Source organism: Schistocerca gregaria, chromosome X (assembly GCF_023897955.1).
Source record: "Schistocerca gregaria isolate iqSchGreg1 chromosome X, iqSchGreg1.2, whole genome shotgun sequence".
NCBI classification, from domain to species: domain Eukaryota; kingdom Metazoa; phylum Arthropoda; class Insecta; order Orthoptera; family Acrididae; genus Schistocerca; species Schistocerca gregaria.
This window is the reverse complement of record NC_064931.1, coordinates 53693129-53714695: the sequence shown is the minus strand read 5'-3', so window position 1 is coordinate 53714695 and position 21567 is coordinate 53693129.

Genomic DNA, 21567 nt, shown 5'->3' with positions numbered 1-21567 from the left:
CGTGTATAACCTAGCGTATTCTTCTAAGTCATGGATTCCGAAATCCTGCCATACATTCACTACATGCTGATACTCTGCATACATTAGGGCAGTGCCATTTAGTTTACTGGAAAATGCGGCAATATCGGACAATGTGATTTCGTGGAGTCTCTCCATCTTCCTGTATTTATAACGGAAAAACGCTAGCACTCTATTCCGACAGCAATCCATGTGGGAGTGTGTGTTCTAGTGTTAGCTTTGGCACTTAGCTTTATGTACGTTGACATTTGGAAGAAGTATAATTTGTGTATACCCTGGTTTACGTTGGAACTCTGTATGACACTTGGATGAAAAAAAAGCAAACCACAGCTGATAATGTAAGCAATAAGAACTTGTATTCTTACACGGGTAAATATAGAAAAATCGGAAAATTGATAAAATATGGAAAATCGCTAAAACATTTCAAAAATAACTTGATCCGGATCGACATGGTCATACAGGACATCTGTATTTTATGTGACATAAGCACTAGATGAAAGTGTCTCGAGATATCTTGGATACTTCTCTAGGAAGTTACAGGTTTGTACTACGGCTAAACAATATTACATTCACAGCACCATCTGCTCCAAAACTCAACAGTAATAGTAGAGAGATCCTGTGTACCCCTTGGAAATTGGAAATATAAATATACAGGGTGTCCCAAAAAAATGCAGACAAATTTTAAGTACAGGTTTCATATACAGATATAAGTAAAAAACGTCTAGTAAACGTGGGTTCTAAAATAATACGTGAATAGGTATGACCACTTGTTTATCTTCGATACTACGAAACAGATCTCTTCTACTGCAATGTCTTTGCGTCCCACCGAGCGAGGTGGTAGCACACTGGACTCGCATTCGGGAGGACGACGGTTCAATCCCGCGTCTGACCATCCTGATTTAGGTTTTCCATGATTTCCCTAAATCGCTCCAGGCAAATGCTGGGATGGTTCCTTTGAAAGGGCACGGCCGAATTCCTTCCCCATCCTTTCCTAATCCGATGAGACCGATGAACTCGCTGTTTGGTCTCTTCCCCCAAACAACCCCAACCCAATTTGCGTTCCATATTTTGGGACGAGCAATTACTGAGCAAAGTAAGAAAAAATGTGTAGGAAACATGTGGTCGAATATACATTCTTTAAGAGCTATGAACTCTTGTTGATCTTCCCTAGTGTGAAAGACATCTCTTCCACTGAACAAGTGTTCATTGCTCTTAAGGTATGCATTTGAGAACCCTTGTTTAGCAGACATTTTTTTCTTGTTTTGGTCCATTCCCAAAATATGAAAATCAAGGAGCTCGCAGTAGAATAGATGTGTTTCATAGTATCGAAGATGAACAAGTGCTCATATCACTTCAGTTATGTAGTTTAGAACCCTTGTTTACTAAACATTTTTTCTTTTTTTGATGTAAGTAAGCCGTCTTCTGTAGTTTTGTTTCCCAGAAGAAGGGCAACCTCATCACTGCTGTCCAAAGGGGAAGAGCACATACAAGCGAACCTCCGCCGAGCTGTGCCATCTGCGTGCGTTTTCTTCCTGGTTCCGCTCGCGTGACCGTGCGCTTGTAATTCGAGTCAGGTCTTACAGTCAAACAGGTAACAACTGCAATGTACCGAACGAAGGCTACACTGTTATGATAGTGCTCTTTGGAAAGGCGCACCGCAATGCAGCTGAGGCCCGAACTCCGTATTCACGCTTTCCAGCGCGACGTCTGCCTTCTGTGAATGATTTTAGACGTACATAGATGTATTTAAGAAGCGAGAGAGCTTCCCAGGTTAAATGTGTAGTGGGAAGACCAATCCGCGGCGCATGCGATGTTGCCCGGAATGTTATTGAGTATTCTGGAGAACGTCCTATGCATGGTAAGCGTAGCTTAAAGAATGTAATATAAATAAAAGTGTTAGCGTGCAGTTGCATTTAGGTTACAGTATTATTTGTGCCTATAATAACAGAAGTAATAATAATAACAATACTTATACAGGGTGTTACAAAAAGGTACGGCCAAACTTTTAGGAAACATTCCTTACACACAATGAGGAGAATGTTATGTGGACATGTGTCCGGAAACGCTTAATTTCCATGTTAGAGCTAATTTTAGTTTCGTCAGTATGTACTGTACTTCCTCGATTCACCACCAGTTGGCCCAATTGAAGGAAGGTAATGTTGACTTCGGTGCTTGCGTTGACATGCGACTCATTGCTCTACACTACTATCATCAAGCACATCAGCACGTAGCATCAACAGGTTAGTGTGCATCACGAGCGTGGTTTTGCAGTCCGTGCAATGTTTACAAATGCGGAGTTGGCAGATGCCCATTTCATGTATGGATTAGCACGTGGCAATAGCCGTGGCTCGGTACGTTTGTATCTAGACAGATTTCCAGAACGAAGGTCTCCCGACAGGAAGACGTTCGAAGCAATTGATCGGCGTCTTAGGAAGCACGGAACATTCCAGCCTATGACTCGCGACTGGGGAAGACCTAGAACGACGAGGACACCTGCAATGGACGAGGCAATTCTGTGTGCAGTTGACGATAACCCTAATGTCAGCGTCAGAGAAGTTTCTGCTGTACATGGTAACGTTGACCACGTCACTGTATGGAGAGTGCTACGGGAGAACCAGTTGTTTCCGTACCATGTACAGCGTGTGCAGGCACTATAAGCAACTGATTGGCCTCCACAGGTACACTTCTGCGAATGGTTCATCCAACAATGTGTCAATCCTCATTTCAGTGCAAACGTTCTCTTTACGGATGAGGATTCATTCCAACGTGATAAAATTGTAAATTTTCACAATCAACATGTGTGGGCTCACGAGAATCCGCACGCAATTGTGCAATCTAGGGGACTGATGACCTGAGATGTTAAGTCCCATAGTGCTCAGAGCCATTTGAATCTTTTTTTTTTTTTTTTTGATTCCATGCGACGGAGGGTGGATGCATGTATGCTCGCTAACGGAGGACATTTTGAACATTTCCTGTAATAAAGTGTTTGAAGTCATACTGGTACGTTCTGTTGCTGTGTGTTTCCATTCCATAATTAATGTGATTTGAAGAGAACTAATAAAATGAGCTCTGACGTGGAAAGTAAGCGTTTCCGGACACATATCCACATACCATATTTTCTTTCTTTGTGTGTGAGGAATGTTTCCTGAAAGTTTGGCCGTACCTTTTTGTGAACGTTTGGGCAGGCATTGTTGATGATGTCTTGACTGGGCCCCATGTTCTTCCACCTACGCTCAATGGAGCACGTTATCATGATTTCATACGGGATACTCTACCTGTGCTGCTAGAACATGTGCCTTTACAAGTACGACACAACATGTGGTTCATGCACGATGGAGCTCCTGCACATTTCAGTCGAAGTGTTCGTACGATTCTCAACAACAGATTCGATGACCGATGGATTGGTAGAGACGGACCAATTCCATGGCCTCCACGCTCTCCTGACCTCAACCCTCTTGACTTTCATTGGGGGCATTTGAAAGCTCTTGTCTACGCAACCCCGGTTCCAAATGTAGAGGCTCTTCGTGCTCGTATTGTGGACGGCTGTGATACAATACGCCATTCTCCAGGGCTGCATCAGCGCATCAGGGATTCCATGCGGTTGTAGGCGCTTCAGTCTGGAACCGCGCGACCGCTAAGGTCGCAGGTTCGAATCCTGCCTCGGGCATGGATGTGTGTGATGTCTTTAGGTTAGTTAGATTTAAGTAGTTCTAAGTTCTAGGGGACTGATGACCTCAGATGTTAAGTCCCATAGTGCTCAGAGCCATTTGAACCATTTTTTTTTATTCCATGTGACGGAGGGTGGATGCATGTATGCTCGCTAACGGAGGACATTTTGAACATTTCCTGTAACAAAGTGTTTGAAGTCACACAGGTGTGTTTCCATTCCATGATTAATGTGATTTGAAGAGAAGTAATAAAATGAGTTCTAACATGGAAAGTAAGCGTTTCCGGACACATATCCACATAACATATTTTCTTTCTTTGGGTGTGAGGAATGTTTCCTGAAAGTTTGACCGTACCTTTCTGTAACCCCCAGTATACTATACTACAGATACTTGGAGAAGCTGCTCAACTGCCCACCTCCAATCACGAAACTGGAACTTCTGGCTCCTCCTGAGAACCTAGAAGATGATATGCCACCAAAAAAAGAAAGCCCTAAGAAGTCTCAAAAACAACAAGGCTAGCGGTGAAGACTCGGTATCAGCAGAAATGCTGAAATGGGCAGAACCGGATATCGTAGACGACCTACACCAAATCTCCCAGCAAATGTGGGAGACAGAAAAACTGCCAGATGAAAGGAAAACGGCACTGATACACCCACTCTATAAAAAAGGCAACAAACAAGACTTAAACAACTACAGAGGCGTGACACTACTCCCAGTCACCTACAAAATCCTCTCAAAGGCTGAAGGAATCCTAGATAAACAACGCGGTGAATACCAGGGTGGGTTCCGGAAAGGCCGCTCCTGTGCCGAACAAATTTTTAATTTGAAATCAATAATCCGAAATAGAACGCTGAATGACAAAAATATAGTGGTTTCTTTCATTGACTCCAAAAAAGCCTTTGACTCGGTAGATAGAGAGACCCTAGATAGGATCATCAGGAAATTGGCGTCAAAAACAAGCTGGCAAACATTATCAGAGAAACCTAGAAAGAAGAGTATTACGGAAAATCACTGGTCCAACCCAGGTTAAAGTGGCTGCTAACTTCGGAGCAACAACGAAATCTCCAAAAAGGTGGACAGAATCTCGGAGACCGTGAAAAAGAGGAGGTTATCATTTGTAGGACACCTGTACAGAATGGACAAAACCAGGCTGACCCAAAGGATATTCGACTACCCGTAGAAAAGGAAGACAACAACGCCATGGATTAAGGAAGCTCGTAAAAATCTGGAAAGGTTCAACATTCAGGAACTTCAGATATTAAATAGGGATACATTTCGGACCATGATCCAATTTTTTTAAGGATTTCAAGTGAAAGAACTAAGAAGACTGGAAGAGCACGGACGGATGAACAAAAGCAACAGCACAGCGTGCATATGAAGCAGTTCTGGAGAAAGAGGAAACTTCAGACAAAGAAGAAATGGAATTGTAGCGTGATCCGAAGTGGTCAGTTCTCAAATTAATATTATTATTAATATTATGAAAGTCATTAGATTTTGCCCAGTAATATCTATTTCTCATCGTAATTAGGACAAAGAAGAAGTGCAGCTGACCTGGAGACATCGAAGTCTTCGGTACAAAGGATTCAGGAGGAATAAAAATGGCATACCTTTAAGCTGCACCTACACCAACAGCTATATGGAAACGATTTTCAAAATCGTGTATTGTTTTGCAGACATCTCGTAAATAAACTAGCCGTAAACCCGGATTTCATCAGGGAGCTTTTTGGGCAGATGAATGTTATGTCACCAATGAGGCCACTGTCAACAGACACAATCTCCATTACTGGGCTCCTGCAAATCCTCACTAGTTACGACCACATCACATGCAAGCGCACAGGTGTGTTAACTTATGGTGCGACACTCTGGGACACCACATCATTGAACCAGTTTATTTGCCTTCCAGACTAACTGGTCGGCTGTATTTGCAATTCCTACAGAATGAGCTGAATCTTGGGCATCTCCTAGAAGACTTCCCACTTCAGATAGCTGTGAGGCACTGCTTTCAGCACGATGGTGCACCACCCCATTATTGTGCAGGGGTCAGGGCATGTCTAAACAACAGTGGATAGATCGTTTGGTGGTATTAGATGGTCACCGAGATCGCCTCATTTAACGCCCTTGGATTTTTTCTTATGGGGTTATATCAAAGTCAGGGTTTAGGGAAGGGAAACGAAAAATCCAGATGCGTTAGAAGAACAAATAAGTCATGCTTGCGCTTCAGTATCGGCAGAAATGTTAAGAGGTGTACATGCTAATACCAAAAGGTGCTAACATCAATGTATCCAGCAAGACGGACATGTAATTGAATATTTCTATTATGAATAATGCAATTATAGAGTCAGTCTATAACATAGGTTTAAAGGAACATCATTAATGATATTTATCATACTCATTTTTCTTCATTGCAGTCAAATATATTATAGCATTAAGTAAAACTGCCAATTGTGAAGCACGAATTGGTGTATTATGTGTTGTTAATAAATTAGCTGTCATATATTGATATACCTTGAAACAACTAACTAATATGCCTTGGCCCTTGTACGTATTGTTTTGGTCAGGGACAATCATTCTTCAACACAGACACCTTTCTCAAGCCCAGGAATCGAGCCCAGTACCCCTTCTACAACAAGCAAGTTTTCTAGCGACGAGCTATAGGATCAGTTATAGCTGTAAAGTGTTTATTTTCAGAAGCTGGTGTTTTTTTTTTTTTTTTTTTTTATACAGAAGGGGAGGCGAAGGAGAGTCTTGATATTACACACAGGCTTAGAAATAAAAAAGCATTATACAGATGGAGTAATCGGTTGAAAGGAGCTCCGATGACGACATATAAGAGAGGGAACGATACCACATAAGCTTTATTAGTGGAGGAACGGTGCATTCTAGAGAGAGACATGGTGACGAGACGAAATTTTTTTACTCCAACTATTTCTCTGTACGCGAGGAAATGTTAATGTTATTAACTGAATTTTGAATGCTGTGGTGCTCTACCCCAATACATGAGAGTTGGAAGTCATGTGTATTTGCAGACGTTAAAAAATTTGGATGCAATGTAAAGTGGTACGATTCCAGAACAACCATGGATTGCATATTGATGTCACTATAGAAAAAGTTACGAGAAGTTTGCTGATCAATGGTAACATACATTTTATCTACATGACTTTACATGACTTAGATTGGCACTTCGGCGTTTGTCTACTTTTCAAAACCCTTTATCTTGCATTTAACCATTGTTTTCTATTGTTCTCTCCCGCTGTACCAGCAGTGGGAAATTTACTGCTTTCGACACATGTAAAATTTAGTGTTTTTGAGGAGAATGAATACATGTTGGAGAGAGACGGTCGAAGATGCAGTCTGCGCAGGTACTGCTCATATCCCATCGTCACTGCGTCAAAGGTTACCCCTGGCATGCCTGATTCGTCATGGTCGTTCGATAACTTTATCAGCCAGCCTGCAAGTTCCTGTTGCCATCCTATTCTTTTAATGTTTAACTTTTCACTGTCAGACAGCATATGTTCAAATAAGCCATTATACTCTTGATATAATGTGGACCTGGGTGACATTAGAGTGAAGCTCCTCGATTAGAATCCATTTTGATGTGTTGAGTAACATCATACATACAGAAAAAAATCACGTCACCCTACCCCTGGCCCTGAGGAATCCACGTCGCAGCTCATACATACGAAATAGTGCGCAATTACATCCATGCTTGGTGGGTATGACCTAAAATGCTGCAATCTTGAGTCTTTACCCAGATGTTTTTGTTACAGATACAAGTCATTGACTCAGCTGTGTTTTACATGTGTGGTGGCTAACGCAAAGAACTATTTACTCATCCATAATTTTAAGTATTTAGTGTGGGAGTCTATTACGCAAACTCATGCTGTTGTTGTGCTCGTCTAAAATACTACAGAACGGTTTATAACGGATTCTCACAGAACGCTATTTGACAAAAAATTAGGCTTTTATCATAAAACACACACGTCAAAGGTTAGTAACGTCTCGATACAGCCACATAGCTTCTCTCCAGATATTGATCACAGGAGAGTTGTAGCGGCTGTCCAGTGCTACTGGACGTTGTAGAAATCTCCTGTGAGCCCTCGCTGGCCTGGTACAAATTATTCTCATTATTTTCTGTTACTATTATTATTATTGTGGAAGCGGTTTGTAGTGTGACAGCTACCAGACTATGAGCAACACCTGATGCTTACATCAATGGCTTCTGCGCTAATGAACGCCTGTAAAAGGCACATTACTAAAATATGTATGGTATTTACTGAACAGAAGTGACAGCGGTGGTGTCTGATGCATGGGTAGTACTCTTCAGATATCAACTGTGGTGGTGAGCTGCAAGTCTCAAAACATCGGTAAATTCTTCTTCTCTTTCAACAGCAGCCACGTGATGGACCAGCGCATAAGCGGTATAAGATAGTGTCACCTTCACATAGCTGCAAGCAGGCGCTATTTTGCCTGGTACCATGTAAGTAGAGATTAGGATACTAGATTCCTATTGGTTGAAATAAGCAAAGGAATATTCTTTTCGGCTATAGCACGAGTCGTTTTGGTGCGAGAAGTCAACCCATCTGATACCTGTTAGCAGCAACATCAACAGCGTTGACAGAATCAGCAGAGATGAAACGCCATAATGGAAGTGATGGTTCATCAGCGGTTAATAAGCACCCTGATTTGACTCCAGTGATCCTACATATAAGTAATTTTTCCCATGTTTGTGTGTGCTCATTGTAGCAGCATTCTGACAATTAATTTAGTCTTCTTCTTCCATTGTAAATGTGATGACACCAGCTCGTTTGCCGACGCAGCCATGCCCTGGATCGTCATGGACTTTCATGGCACCAGAAATAGCTTCCACGTCACTCTGGGGTAGCAGCAGCAGCACCCTGCCCGATCACTAATTCCTGCAGCCGCATTGGACTACTCTGTGGTTGCTTGCATTTTTGAGGACAGGATCTCACAAGCCCATATTGACAACATGCATGCGTGCTACCAAGATCCTGCCACTTGCCTTAATGCTTGTGAAGCCATTTGGTACAAGATGCTCTCCGAAATATTCAGCGTTCTGTAGTATGCTGCTATTGAGTGTAACACAGCTCTATACTGTGAGACCAAGATCCGCCTCCCCGCCCCCAACCCTCCCCACCTCGAAAGAGGGCAATGATGCTGGTGAGTAGAAGAGCATCTCGCAAATTTGGTAGGAAACTGGTATGATTTCGTGCTGTGATTCAATGATAGAGTGGTGTGGAGCTTTGGTCAAGAGTGTCATACTTGGCCATTTTTCTGAAATGTAGGAAAGAGGATCGGGTAAGGCTCTCACTCGTGTTGTCCACCTTGATATATACTTGCATGTCTCCGATCCACTTAATGGGGGGTCCAATTTCATCCCTCTTTCTAAAGATATTGCTGATAAAAAAGCATCCATTAATTTCCAGAATGTAGATGACGGGGATGAATATTGCTTTGTGTGGTCATTTGCGGCTGTCGATAGAAATGACCCTAAAAATACAGCACTCACATTACACCTAATGTCAACAGTCATAATTTACAAAGCATCTCATTCCCAGCAAAGCTCCAGGACCTACCAGTATTCGAGAGGCTGAACTCTGATTATTCAGTTTACGTATGCATCCGGCGTGCTGAAGACGGCAAACTAGAAAATGGAGAAGGTGACCGTGAGCACACTGTTCAGAATAAAGGAGTCAAACACAAAGTAGTTGCACCGCTCTACTTTTCAAAATTAGCCGGTCAGCGCCCAAAACATATAGATTTGTTGCTATTCTGACAGGGAGAGAAGAAGAACTACGCGTGGATCAAACGCTTGTCCTGCCTACTTTCCACACAACTGAGTAAAAAAAAGTGCACGTTTCAACTTGTTTACCAAGAGAGAGCATCCAGGAAGACACCTCACTGACTGCTTGAGCCAGTAGCCAATATGTGTGGAAATGCCTGCCAAGGACAAAAAGTTCTTAAAGTTTAAAGATCGTCATATATGCCGAATTCGAATGCCTCGTAGCTCCTGTGTCGACCCCACTGCCTCCCATACAATTTTCACGGGAAAACATGTACTGTATGTACCAGGATATCAACTTGTATACCCATATGTCTCCACTAACATGAAATTCCAATGGTACATTGGGGATATTCCTGCGAGGTGGTTGCTCGATAAGCTCCAAAGAATTGTGTGGGAAGTTGAAGGGATTTATCGCAACAACATTCCCATAACTGAGTCGACGGAGAATGATGCCTTGTAAGAGCAGGCAGTTGATTGCCGTATCTGTGGGCTGCCGTTGGATGGGGAAGTAGAAACTCCAGATAGAGACCATTGTCATCTAATGGGGAAGTTTCGTGGCATACCTCACAAAGCATCCAACTTGATACTCCAAATGCCACTCGACATAGACGTCTTCATTCACGTTTTGAGTCATTTTGGTTTTGAAGGATGAAAGAGTCAGTGTCATTCCTGATATCACTGGAAAATAAATTTCTGTTTCCTAGAGAATCACGGCATGAGTATTGCTCTGCCTCCTGGAGTTGCTTCACTTCATGCTCACGTCTCCTGAGAAATTTGCTGAGACACTGCACCAGGGGGATATGGGTGTCACTAGAACCACATACACTGATGTACGACAATTCCAGTGTTTGACGAAGGAGGAGGTCTTTCCATTCAAATACATGGATTCACTGGAAAGACTCCATGAAACCACAATGCCCGACATAACCACGTTCTCCAGCAAATTAATAGGCACTACCATAACGGATGCAGAGTATGAGCATGTGGTGAATGTTTAGCAGGAGTTCGGAATCTCTGATTTATGAGTATACGATAGGTTATACATGAACACCAGTGTATGACTGCTTGCAGACATTTTCCAGAAATGCTGGAGTGTATACCTGGGCATGTTTTCTGTTTACCAAGTAATGCATATTCAAGTGCAAGAAAGGTAACATCAGACAACTGTAAAAACTTCACTTAGCTTTTTAAGATGGCGTCAGTGTCCAGAGGAGTTGAAATGTTGCGTAATATCTTACTAGAGTCCGGAGCGTTAAATGACGAAGCGCGGATTTAAAAGTCATTCTATCAGAAAATGTGGTTTGTTTATCATTCCGCATAAAATTTCACGTGTAGTTTCACATTTCCACATTAAAAGCTCAACGCATAAAACAGAACTGTTTTAGTTTTCTTTCTGCCGAATAGATTACAAAGAGCTTAACACGTGTTAACTTCATCTGAGTAAAAAGAAAAAAAGAAAAAAAAGGTCCCACGCAGTTAGTGTCTGCAACGATAATACATGATAAGTTCTTTTTTCTCGAAGTTTCTAGAACTTCCAATTAGCCAACACTACGGTAGTGTGATTTCCGTTGTTAAAATATTCGTAAAATTTAGTTTATTGAACGTTTCATAAGGACATGTATTTACGTGATGATTTTTAGTAATAACAGGCGATAAAAAAGGTTACAACATCGATTGCATATAGATATACCAAATACATAAATGTAAACAGTGACATGTTTTATCTTCAGGTGAAACAGTCTGTTAAAATTATTAATAAATACTACAGTTTTGTTTGAACAGGATTTGCTGTTGAATTTTTGTAACCGATTCTCCACTTTGTATAAAGTGAACATATTGCTATATAGACAAAAATTATACACTCCAAGATAAAAAAAGATGCACCACAAAGGAAATATCCGAATGGGAGGGAAATAGGTAGAATCCGATACACATATGCAGATAAACATTAGACAAATCTCTTTCAGATTAAAAAAAACTCCAGATCGGTGAAAAGATATTCCACACGAAGAGAAAAAACGGACTAATCGAGTAATGAGTACCAAAATTACATCATATTCATCTTACTTATGTGAAATATCACACATGTGTCTCCAGACATGATTTCTGTCTGGGATATAATTGATTGGTGGAATTGTCTTCAGTTATTAGTCCCGTTTTCAGTTCAGCCCAGATGACCAGTGAAAATGTGATTGGAGATGCCTCAGACAGTGGTAGGATACGAACCTGAGGTATGGTCCGGTGGGCCGCTTCTTTTCGTAGCAGGACCCCTTTGGCTGTCATCCACAGCACGGCGGGACGTCGACATTATTCTACGCCCTGTTTTGCTGCTCTTTATGGCAACCTATCCTGGGCTTACACTTCAGGAAGATAACGCTCGCCCGCACACGACGAGTCTCTACGGCTTGTCTTCGAGCATGCCAAGCCCTAGCTTGGACAGCAAGGTCGTTGGATTTATCCCCAACTGACAACGTTTGGAGCATTATTGCAACCAGCTCGGGATTTCGACAATATAACGCACCAGTTGGACATAATTTAGCACGATATCCCTCAGGAGGACATCGAACAACTCTATCAATCAATGCCAATCCGAATAATTACTTGTATAAGGGCCAGAGGTACACCAATGCTTTATTGACTTATTCAGTTTGTGAAGCTTTTCCGCTTAAATAAATCGTTCATCTTTTTCTGGAATTATAATACAGGTAATACATTTGTCTGTGCATGTACATACTATCTACTGATTTCCGCCCTTTTCAAATAAATACTTCATGGTGCGTACTTTTTTTTATCTTATAGTGTATTTACGGCAAAATTTAAGCTCGAGTGTTAGAAACGTTCGCAATAATTCACAGTAATGGATTATGTACTTTATCAACGAAAACAAGACCAAATCTGGCCTGAATTTAGGTACTACCTTATACTTCACTTGTAAGAAAAAGGTTCAATCAGACAATATTACAATGTTCCCTCACACAAAGTCAGACACACAATTTGTGTCACTTTAGCTATCACATTAGAAGATTAGTTTCCCTAAGGTAAGTTTAATCGCAGTTTGAATGTTGTGAAAGCTTCCAAATGTGGAAAATTTTTATTATAGCGCCAATGATATGCAACTTAGATATACATAATGCAAATTTATGAAAATCTCTAAGATAAACTTGTAAGGAACTTTACAGTAAATCTGTAATATTACTTGCAACCACAGTTTAAGACAACTTTATATATATATAAAGTACATAGTATTAAGATTTACGAAGACTATAACATGTGAAATATATTAGATGTATATCAAAAATATTGTCAGTTCGCCAATCTTTCATTCATAAGAAGTGTAAGTTTCCTTGACAATTTCGTTTTTTCTGAGATAAAAGCTTGTAGCAAAAAATAAATTTTAAGGATGCAGGAAAAGTTATAAAGTCGTGTTTGTTTTATATGTTATACAGTTATATGTTATACAGTTATACAGTTATACAGCGTTCAATGTTAACTGTGTTAACATCACATGTGTGATATTTCACATAAGTACCATTAACATAATGTAATTTTGATACACATTACTTGATGAGTCGATTTTTTTCTCACCATGTGGAACGTCTTTTTACCCATCTGGTGTTTTCCTTATCTGAAAAAGGTTTGTCTAATTAGGGAGGAGGTGTCGCTTCACTATCCATTTATAGTAAGACTTCATATTTTTCTTATAAAAATATGGACCATTAACTTTAAATAAAAAAAATTGCTTGTAGATATTATAGGAAAAGTGTCACAATACAATACACAGCACATGGTTACATTGAAAATGAACTAAATATTAGAAGAAAAGATTTTCTGTTATGTTTACATCAGTAACTTTTTCGTTTGATTTGAACATTGACGAATAGTGCAAATGAAACTAAAAAGCATGTAAGTAAGGATTTCAATTGAATTTGAGGTTAATTGGGTAACTGTGAGATTTAGATTGATACCTCATTTTACCGAAGATAAAAAAATGCTATCAAAGAGCAGTACAAGAAAAGTTAAGTTTGTAAGTAACACTATATGATGTGTCTATTCGGAGCTATTTAGAAGGTAATATACTTCTGTATTCTCCTTCGTGGAGAGATGTTTTCTGACTTCTAAAATATACTGTCGTCTAAAAAAGGACCATTTTTGGAGCCTTTGTGATGTCACTATATGACATTGGCACGTATATAATTTGATGTATTTGATTCCACCAAAGCACACAAAAATTGTTTCAAGCAAAGACATAATAAAATATGATCAGGTTTTAGCGATGTGGTCCTTGATCACATGTAAAGATAGAAGAAAACATTTTAAGCTGATAGCTTCAATTTTAGCAAAATATATTTATGTTGATTTTCTTATGTTATAAGGCCAGGAAAGCTAGAAAATAGTGTTTTAATGAGATGAAGTATAAAACCATAATGATTCTCCTACCTATGTCAAAACAAATATCTGAAATTTCCTGTTCCCTTACAAATGGAATAAGTATTTTCTTATAAAACGAAAAAAAAGCTACATTCTAGACAGTACTGATAATGAAAAAAATGTAGATCTTATGGAAGAATAATGAACAAATTATCCGCAAAAACATGACAAATATTTATGTATACTGTGAAATGGTCTAGCTAGTTATTTTTTATGCTCTTAGTACGAACTTCATGTTTTCGCCGCGTAGACTGTTCCATAAAAATTCGGGCGTGCAGCCACATAAATTCAGCTTCTTCTTCTAATATTTCGGCTGAATGCCGTCCAGCCATCTTCAGAGTGAACCGTGGTGACTAACGCTCCAGCACTTGCTCCGCCCTTTTTCACCCGAGGATCGAGCCACTGCGTATGCAGCCAAAGATACACAAGGCGCTAGAGACGTTGATAGGAGGCAAAGAGGTGTAACACATGCATGGGAATTAAATCTATGACTGCGCAGTAGTTCCACGCGGTGACATCAATGTATCACGGAGAGCTGCACCGACACGACGTCTTTGTGATTCCGTTAGAAATCATTTTCAATTTCTGTCCTGATTTTCAGATCTATGATTCTCATAACCTCTTCTTCCATAGTTTCCACTACTAAAACCAGAATTCCCAATGATAATTATGTTCTTCTATCCAGAACCCTGTCCAACTTAGTAACATATTTAAAAAATAGCTCAAGTGGGTCACCTGGCCCTTGAATCAGCTTCCCTTGTAACCTTGGAGGTAATCTTCTCTTAAGTGCATCAGTTTGTGTCATCTCATCAAAGGCTTTTTCTAAGTAAAATATTTTCTTTAATTAGCCCCTGCAGTAATCTTTCATAGAGCCACTCATTTCTCAGTAAATAGGACCATATAAAAATCCTCTCTTCAGTTTAGCCTGTTCTGATTCTGACCAAAATTTTGTTAAGGAATTTTTTTCAAAAGCTGGAAATGATGCCAACTGTACCAAATAAAGGTTTGCCCATGACAATGCTTCTCCTTCAAGAAATTTTATGACAAATTTAATGTTTAAATTATCTGTCGTACCAGACGCAAAGTTGTCTCCACAATAGAGGTGAACATCAGTGGGGTGAAAATTGTCACTTGGAGAATTATTTACTGGTAAGTTGGACCACATAATGACACTGCTTACACATTCGTTTTTGGTAAAAAAAATTCTTAGATCTCTAGTAGCTTTTTAAATAATGTATTTACATCATACTTCCCATTATTACTTATATCTTCTAAATTTTTATTTAATTTAGATATTTGTCCCACTGTTCCAATACTTAAATGACTAACTTCATATTCTACAGTTTTCTATACTATCCGCAGTTTTCCAGTAGCCTGTGTCTGAGTAGAAGTTTCGCGAATTAATGCATTTCACAATACTACTACTTTAATTTGAACAGCATCTACACTTGCAACCATATTTTTTAACCCTGCCACCATCCCTTTATTAAGTTCTATAATCTGGTTAGATCATTCTATTTTTTCAATAGAAGATTCCAGCTCCTCTATTAAAGAGTTACGACTCGATTTAACTGATGATTCCAATACCCCACTCTTGAACTTGAAGTGAAGTCTTCAGTCCTCCCAGTTTCCATAATATTATATTGTACCTAAACTGTCATTTTATCTGGCCTTTTGTCCATTTAAATAGTAAAAAATATCGTGGCTTGCATCTGCCAACCCCCACCCCCATCTGCACCATTTTTCTCTTTGACATTATCATTCGTCTTAGTCTTTTAAGTCAAACCTTCACCCCAAAGTGTTACGGTTTTAATAATTCTTGAAGACATAGCTTGTTGTTTCTTGAATTACCTCATGCGAAGATCGTAAGATTGATTTTTGTTTTCTTTCATGTACTTGGGGTCCCTGAATGCATAAAATTCCTTTGCAGCTTCCAAATCCAATTCACTGTTCCTACAGCGTCCAGATTCCATACTTCTTCTCAGCATATTACATACATAACATTCCTCAATGTAAGTTTGGTTTTTTGTGGCATTTATCTGTAATAGAAAATTTTTTAATGCTTCAGCCAAAGCTGTCTGCAATCCTGGTGGTGGGCCCTAGGTATGAAGACCCTCCATTGCTTTAACAGTACCAAAATTGTGTTGATAGGTCACGTTACATGCCGTAAGAAACATTTACTATTTAGCAGGCAATGTATACTCGAGTACAAGGAAGGTGACATAAAACAATTTTAAAAAGCAAATTTACTTTCTTAAGATGGCGTCAGTGCCCAAAGAACTTGAAATGTTGCCTAACATCTCACTGGAAGTCCAGGGTGTCAAATGACAGAGTGTAGAATTAACCTATATGCTATTAGAAAATGTAGTTTATTTATCATTCCACATCAAAGTTTGCACGTTATTTCACATTTCCACAGCACATAAAACGTAATTCTTTCATTTTTCTATCTGATGAACACATTGCAAAGAGCTTAAGACGTGGTAATTTAATCTGCGTCAAAAACTGTCTCAGACAGCGTCGGCGAGCAGTAATATATAAGCTGTTTTCTCTCAAAGTTTCCAGAACTGCCTATCAGTCAGCATTATGTTAGCGTGATTTACATCTTCAGATTATTCATCAAATTTAGTGTATTGAACGTTTCGTGAGGACATGTATTTATGTGATGATTTTTAGTATAACAGCTGATAAAATAGGTTAAAACATTTGCAAATGATAAAAATAGGAAACTTCCTGTTAAGTTACAACATCGATTACATATCTACATAACAAATATACAAACATAAAGGGTGACATACGTTTTTCTGCAATTTAAATAATGGATTAAAATTGTCATTTAGCAGTGTAGTTTTGCTTACACAGGATTAGCTGTCGAATTTTTGTGGACTAATCTTTAAAATGCACCTTTACATAAAGTGAACATATCGATGCGTAAACAGAAATGTATTCACTACACTACAAGAGATAGAGACATTCGCAAACATCCACAGAATGCATTATGTACTTCATAAATGAAAACCAGATCAAATCTGGCCGGAATTTAGATGGTACCCTACACTTCAGTAGTTGGGAAAAAAGGTTCCGTCAGACCTGGACCTGTCTTATCACAAAGTCGAATGCGGAAATGGCCAGATAGAGGAAATGATCCATTCTGTGGCTGCGGATGCTGGTGAAAGATATGTCCTTGATGTAGAACAGACATGTCCAAGCCATTTGCACGACAGGCATATCGACTTGCCATTGTGTCCGGAGCGCTTAGTCCCACAAATTTATTCCGGTCTAAAGCTGTTGACAACGCTAGGGAACAAGCAGCGATATATTCTGCACCATAGAAATCTCCAGCATTATCTCAAATTGGGGATGGGATTTGTTAGTGCCAACCGCGACATCTCCTTCAAGCAGTGTTGCTGTTGAATGAGTACATTGACGTAAACGCCGAAGAGAGGACTCTCACGAAGTGAGACTTTGGAAAACATTTTTACAAGTTAACGAAAAACTGAATTTTCAAAAAAAAAATAACGGAAAGTATTGGGAAACATCGAGAAGTTCATTTAGTTTACAAGTAGGGCTGGGGGTGTCGTTATGGCCAAGCCATTACATTGCCACACCAAGTGTCATGTGGGTGACTATCTTCCATGAATGACTACTCACTGTGGAGATGGGCAAGGTTTCAGTGCAGTTTACGGAGCCTGTCGACGTCAGAACGTTTGTTATGAACCTCTCCAAACTCCACATGTACCGATTCCGCTATGACTTTGCGAAGTCAAACTTCGTCAGTCCCAAGTTATTTTATATGAATACAGACAGTGTCCTCTACTGGGTGCAAGACTGCAATCAAAATGAAGCAATAAGTTACAACCACAAAGAATTCGACACGTCTCGATATGTGGCTGATAATGCTTTTGGTAGAACGCTACAAAACAAGAAGGTTATCTGCTTCGTGATAGACATGGCGAATGGTTTTTAGATTGTGGAGTTTGTAGGACTCAGATCTGAAATGTATGCATACCTCATAGATAGAGATGCCAGCCAGATGTGGGCTAATGGTGCACGTCGTTCGACCTTAAGGGCTATCTCGATAGATAATTTCTAGAGGTGCTTGCTCGCAGGCATTGGTGTTACTCCATATATGGTGCACCAAGGAGTGTTTCTATCTAGAGTCAATGCGGTCCATAGTGCAACGCAGCTGAAAGTAGGACTGTCGTGTCATGACGCCAAATGGTTCATCTGTAGGAATGTGATCGAGATTCTCCCGTATTCAAACTACACATTGAGTGCTAGTGTGGCAGAGAAATTTATTTGTAAATAGTGGACGTGCGTGCAGAACAGATATATGAACCACTTGTCATGGTTGTGTGTGTTTGTGCGTGTGTGTGTCTGTGTGTGTGTGTGTGTGTGCATGTCTGACTGTACGCTATAGGTGTACATACACTACTGGCCACTAAAATTGCTACACCACGAAGATGACGTGCTACAGACGCGAAATTTAACCGACAAGAAGAAGATGCTGTGATATGCAAATGATCAGCTTTGCAGAGCATTCACACAAGGCTGGCGCCGGTGGCGACACCTACAACGTGCTGACATGAGGAAAAGTTTGCAACCGATTTCTCATACGACCGGCGTTGCCTGGTGAAATGTTGTTGTGATGCCTCATCTAAGGAGGATAAATGCGTACCATCACGTTTCCGACTTTGATAAAGGTCGGATTGTAGACTATCGCGACTGCGGTTTAACGTATCGCGACATTGCTGCTCGCGTTGGTCGAGATCCAATGACTGTTAGCAGAATATGGAATCGGTAGGTTCAGGAGGGTAATACGAAACGCCATGCTGGATCCCAACGGCCTCGTATAAATAGCAGTCGAGATGACAGGCATCTTATCTGCAGCCACGTCTCGATTCCTGAGTCAACAGATGGGGACGTTTGCAAGACAACAACCATCTGCACGAACAGTTCGACTACGTTTGCAGCTGCATGGGCTATCAGCTCAAAGACCATGGCTGCGGATACCCTTGACGCTGCATCACAGCGCCCGTATTGGTGTACTCAACGACGAACCTGGGTTCACGAATGGCAAAACGTCATTTTTTCAGATGAATCCAGGTTCTGTTTACAGCATCATGATGATCGCATCCGTGTTTGGCGACATCGTGGTGAACGCACATTGGAATCGTGTATTCGTCATCGCCATACTGGCGTATCACCCGGCTTGATGGTATGGGGTACCATTGGTTACACGTCTCTGTCACCTCTTCTTCGCATTGACGGCACTTTGAACAGTGGACGCTACATTTCAGATGTGTTACAACCCGTGGCTTTATCCTTGATTCGATCCCTGCGAAACCCTACATTTCATCAGGATAATGCACGACCGCATGTTGAAGGTCCTGTACGGACCTTTTTGGATACAGAATATGTTCGACTGCTGTCCTGGCCAGCGCATTCTCCAGATCTCTCACCAATTCAAAACGTCTGGTCAATGGTGGCCGAGCAACTGGCTCGTCACAATACGCCAGTCATTACTCTTGATGAACTGTGGTATCGTGTTGAAGCTGCATGGGCAGCTGTACCTGTACACGCCAATCAAACATTGTTTGACTCAATGCTCAGGCGTACCAAGGCCGTTATTTCGACCAGAGGTGGTTGTTGTTGGTACTGATTTCTCAGGATCTATGCATCCAAATTGCGTGAAAATATAGGAACGTGTCAGTTCTAGTATAATATATTTGTCCAATGAATACCCGTTTATCATCTGCATTTCTTCTTGGTGTTGTAATTTTAATGGCCAGTAGTGTATATTGTGTGCAACTATGTATACATGTAAATATTATATACATTTGTGTTGTATGTGTGTGTGTGGGTTTTCTTCACCTGCTGCTGCCAGTCCTCGTTCCCCATACACATAGGGTACAGAAAAAAATTTATCAGAAAGATATGATTTAAATGTAAATATTGTATACAGAATGATCACAAGAAATGTACATATTGGGGGTACAGTATCAAAAAATAACATATAAAATTGGGAAACGTATTACTTCAGATCTAGTTTTGGTGTAATGTACCTGACAGTCATGAGTTTTCAGAAAAATAATAACTTTGTAACTAAAACCAATGTACATACATTTAAAAAATCATGGCTGTGGAAGTACACCAACAAAAAATTGTAAGAATTTAGCTTTTCAGAATACTGTACATAACAAAAAACACAGCTCTGTAAATAAAACAAAAATTTCTAGAAAGCAACAAAAATATTAATCTAAAACTTAGTATGAATAAGAAATATTTAATAGTGGTAAACCGTAAGTTAATTTGTTATCATTCTTATGTCCAACCCTCGTCACTATAGAATTTTGTTTATAGCAAACATGAACCTCTTTTCATGGTGCAGAGTCCTCGAATGAAGAAGCCTACGCAATTAAACTAGTTATAAAGGATGAGCACGGGGTAGGGGAGCTTATCCTTGTGCTTCAGGAAGACCGGTTTCTCACCATTTTTTTGTGTTCCCATTGGTCTAAGGATTTCCTCCTACTTTATATCACGTGAGTGTATCGAGTTACGTCATGACCAAGTCGACTGGCCTAAGGTGCGTGGGTAGGACCACATACACGTGCCAGTGGTTTCCTGGAGGGTGGGGAGTGGTGGGTAGCCATGTATATAACTAGCCCAAGCGTCTACCCTGACCTGCACTTCAGAGTCCACTGAGTAAATGCCCCTTTAAATCGCATGCCTTTAAATCACGTCCCTTTAAATCGTGTCTGTTTAAATTCCGTTATCTTGAGATATGTGTCCGTCTTAATCAACAATCGACCCTGCTACCCTACTGTAGTTTACCAGAGGAATTTCACTAGTAACCCTTTAAAATTGTTGTCCCATATATACGAACATGTGACAAAACGAACAGATAGTCCTTCGAGCAATTAAAGAGATAAACAGGATTCAAAATACGACCCGCCCGGATAGCAGCGCTCGTTAGCGCATTGCATCTAGTACCTGGGGAGGCTGCTAGGCCCAGATCGAATCCGTCCGGCGGATTAATGGCGAGGGCCGGAGAGCCAGCCAGCCAGAAAACGTTTGCAGACTTTCACATGGGATAACACTAGACACGGAGAGCTGAGGTACACAAACTCCGTCCTGGGGTGAGGTTACGGCTCGAACAAGTGCAGATATCTGCCGGCCACCATCTACGACTAACATTGACAAATCCAATAATTAGCATGCCAGATCCGTGAATACATGAGATAAAACCAAGTAAAATGAAGGTGTTACACATTTTGTAAGGATTCTGCGACCCAACAAATACTCAATAACGAACGAGGGTGAGCGACTTCCTTGGGGGTGACTTATACCGTCTTATGTCGCTTCCGATAGACCTCTTTGGTATCTACTGTTCCCGGTGTCCGGTTTGTGTAGCTGTTCCGCATAAAATCTTTCTTAGTTGCTTGACGTTTGTGTCTGATTTCAGTAACTGATCACTGACCCTGTAGTTAACTGGCATTGTGTCTTTTAGTGTACTGACGTTCATCTCATTACATTACAATAGTTTAATGTAAGTGTCAGCTGTAAATATATGCATAAAGCGCTGATCTTTTCGCTCGTTTCATAACTATTTTCTAACTAACTGACTCCCTAGAAACGTTTGCTTCGCAA